Raw genomic sequence first — 4,317 nt, 5'->3', positions numbered from 1 at the left:
TGTACAGAAAAATGGGGAAAAAATCATGACCTATGAATAATGATTAATGCTTGAGTACCAATATTTTGGCTTTCCCAGGTCTGACTTACTCAGATTGCGTTCACACCTTAATCAGGAAAAAAAAAATGCAATCATCTCCAAATAAATTTGTTGTGCTATTATCTGAGCAGTGAATTTTTTCATACATATATTATCCATAAATGTATTACTGGAAATATATCCCTTTGCCTTGAGAGCCAAGTTGTTTGGGTTTATTTTAGTCTTAGATAGTAATACCTGATCCTTAGTACTAAACTAAGGTGAAATTAGAAGAAACTGGTTAGTGAACAGAGTACTTCAGGATCCTGCCTTGATCAGACAATTTAACCCACCTGAAGCATGGAAGACTATGTTAAGTGGTAAAAAGTTTAAGTAAAAAAAGTCTACATGGATCTTGGTAAATACCTATTTGCTTAAATTAGGTTCCTCATCTAGGTCTTTTGAAGAAATGTTTGCCTTGAAAGGTAGAAGGGATTTCACCAAAGTGCAGACATTTTCAGAAGGTCCAAACATTATAATATATAGAGGGGTAAACTTATGTTTGTTATTGAACCATTCATTACCCAAATCAAATAAATTGTCTCCAAGGAAAAGGGACTTTCCACACAGTTCTTCAAGTATATCTAACATCTCCAGAGATTTTCCAGAGTGAATTATGATGCCAGGTCAAGAAACTTGCTTTTCTTCTTTGGGACCAAAGACACACCTACCCAGTCAGCCAGCCACTAATGTTTATCCCATGCCAAGACACTTACTGGCCACAATTTCAAAAGTATGGTGGGTAAGCTTTCCCGTGAGCAACAGAAGCTCAGAATTGAAAGAGATTCCACTGGTCATCTGGTCTAACCCATGCTTGAAAACCCACTACAATGTATTTGATAAGTGGTCATCTAGCCTGGGCTAGCCCTGCTTTTTAAAAAGTTTTTCCTTATAGAAATCTTATGCTTCCCCTTTGTCATTTCATTTATTACTTCTAGTTCTGCCGTCCAGAGCCAAGTAGAGCAAAGCCAATCCATCTTATGTACAACAGCCCTCCAAATATCTGAAAATAGATCTCATATTCTCCCTCCATGCTAATCATCCTCAGTCCCTTCAGATGATTTGTATATGTGCCAGATCTCAAAGGCCCATCCTCATTGCCTTCTTCTTGGATATTCTTCAGTTTATCTACATCCTGCCTAAATGGTGATGACCAAAATAATAGCTAGCGTTTATACAATGCCGTAAGGTTTAGAAAGCACTTTACAATTATGACCTCATTTTGTTCTAACAGCAACCACGGGAGTTAGGTGCTATTATTATTCCCATTTTACAGGGGAGGAAACTGAGGCAGGCAAAGGTTACATGACTTGTTCAGGGTCAAGAAAATGTCCCTGGTGCAGGGAGTGGGGTGAAGTTAACATCCTAATTCCTAGAAAACTAAAGAAATGATTCTTACATAGGAACACTATCTACCAGGAATTGAACTTGTCAATAAAATTACACACATGCATGTATACATACATGCACACATGCATATATTACATTCATTTCATGCACATATTTCTTAAGTACCTACACAGTACAAGATATTCAGCTGAACATTGAGACAAATAGCAATACATGGTCAGGTGATAGACAGTGTGAATTCACTATCAATTTCTTCAGTACTTCAGTCCTTGGAATGTACATATTCCTTCTGTTTCATTGAGACTTTAAGCTATATTGACAAGCAGAGTGTTTAACTAAGAAGAGAATACGTAATCCTGATGGATGCTATCCTAATCAGATCACGTCTGGAAGTATGTCACCTTGGTCTGGTCCATATCCTGGGGAGAATAACTAAGTGAACGAATGGTAATAAATTAGAAATGTTTAGTCTGAAAGAAGACTTTGAAAACATATGCTCACTATCTCTAAATATTCCAATGGATGGCATGCAGAAATGGCAAAATTCCCACTGTCTTCATGTGATAAATAACTATTGCTAAATAATAAAATAACAGAAATTATAGATTAAAACACATTTCTTTATTTTTAGTTTTAAACACTTGCTTTTATAGTATTTTGAGTTCTATTTTTCCCCTTCCCTCCACTACCCCCTACCTAAGATGGCATGCAATGTGATATACGCTATATACATGTATGATCGTTAAACATATTTCCACATTAGTCATGTCATGAAAGAAGAATTAGAACAAAAGGGAAAAGGAGAAAATATAATGCTTCAATTTGCATTCAGGGAACATAATTCTATCTTTGGATGTGGATAACATTTTTCTTCATAAGTCTTTTGGAATTGTCTTGGATCATTGCATTGTTTAAGAGATCTAATTCTAGCATAGTTCATCATCACACAATGTTACTGTTACTGTGTACAATGTTCTCCTGGTTCTCCTAACTTCACTCAGTGTCAGTTCATGCAAGTCTTTCCAGATTTTTTTTGAAAGGGTGAAGGCAGAGCAATTGTGGTTAAGTGACTTGCCCGAGGTCAAAAGGCTAGTAAGTGTGTCAAGTGTCGGAGGCGGGATTTGAAATCAGGTCCTTCTGACTCCAGGGTTGGTGCTATATATACTGCACCACTTAGCCACATCCTTCCTGATTTTTCTGAAGTCCACCTGTTCACCATTTCTTATGTAATTATATTCATATACCATAACTTGTTCAACTTTTCTCCAACTGATGGGCATCCCCTCAATTTCTTATTCTTTGACACCATAAAAAAGCCGATATAAATATTTTTGTACATGTGGTTCCTTCTCCCTTTTTTATAATGTCTTTCAGATTCAGACTTAGTAGTGGTATTGCTGGATCCAAAGGTGTGCACGGATTTATAGACTTTTGGACATAGATCCAAATTCTTCTCCAGAATGGTTGGATCAGTTCACAACACTACCAACAAAGCATTAGTGTTCCAGTTTTTCCCACGTCTTCTCTATCGCTTATAATCTTCCCATTTTGAGATCTTAGTCAATCTGATAGGTATGATGCAGTACCTCAAAGTTGTTTTGATTTGTGTTTCTCTAATCAATGGTGATTTAGAGCATTTTTCATATACTTATAGATAGTTTTGAAAACTTCCTATTTATATACTTCGACCATTTTTCAGTTTGGGAGTGATTTGTATTCTTACAGATTTGACTCAGTTCTCTCTCTCTGTCTCTGTCTGTCTGTCTGTCTGTCTCTCTCTCTCTCTCTCTCTCTATATATATATATATATATACATATATATATATATATATATTAGAAATGAGGCCTTTATCAGAGACACTATTAAAAGAATGTTTCCCAGCTTTCTGCTTCTCATCTAATCTTGGATGCATTCACTTTGTGCAAAACTTTTTAATTTAATCAAGTCAAAATTGTCAATTTTGCATTTCATAATGTTCTCTATCTCTTGTTTGGTCATAAATTATTCCCTTTTCCATAGATCTGATATATAAACTTCCCTTGCTATCTTAATTTACTTATAATTTCATCCTTTATGCCCAAATTGTGTATCCATTTTGATCTTTTCTTGTTATATGGTGTGAGATGTTGGCCCATTCCTAGTTTCTGCCATTTTGTTTTCCAGTAGAAATTCTAGATATTAAAAACTAGATTTTATTGTGTTGAAGCATAGGTCCAAAATTCACAAGAATAACCTTGAAGCAATATTACCATCTGGACAAAAATTTTTATAGATAAAAAAATCTATGTGACAGAGACAGAGCAATTATATATTACATAGTCACACCATTAGGAGTCTGTGGCCAGATTTGAAGACCTCTGTGTTACCTTCTAAGCTCTCATTTTCTTTGAGGTACTAGGTTTTGCTGCCCCCACTAATTCTCCCTTTGCAAGGTCCTAAAGTCCATCAAGACTATGGAAGAAAGATTAGATCTCTTTACCACTTTTAACCACCTTTTCAAAAGAAGCACACCACTTTCCTTTAAAGTGGTACTTGTGAAAATGGATATTGTTGAAATAAAGGATGGATCTCAGGAAGAAATAATGAAAGGTACAAGTAGTAAATTTCTTTTATGTTTCAATGCTTCTCACTATTTAATTCTAAACTATTCCTATGGGGCACTAGGCCTCACCCATTCCTTTGGTATGAATATAGATTCCCAAACTTATTTTTAACCCATTAAAATAGATTTCTCTGTATACTTTTGAACAATAAGAGGCAATTAATTAACCTAGCAATTACTTTCTTCACATGGTATTTTAATTCCCCTCTAAATCCCCCCTAATTCCCACACTATAACCCCCAGATAAGGGGGAGACTTCTCTATTTGGGACCTTTCAGGATAAGTC

The sequence above is a fragment of the Petaurus breviceps genome, unplaced genomic scaffold (genome assembly GCF_028583685.1).
Source record: "Petaurus breviceps papuanus isolate PSGF00001 unplaced genomic scaffold, PetGlider_PUasm1.0 188, whole genome shotgun sequence".
Taxonomy (NCBI): Eukaryota; Metazoa; Chordata; class Mammalia; order Diprotodontia; family Petauridae; genus Petaurus; species Petaurus breviceps.
Note: the sequence above shows the minus strand (reverse complement) of the source record.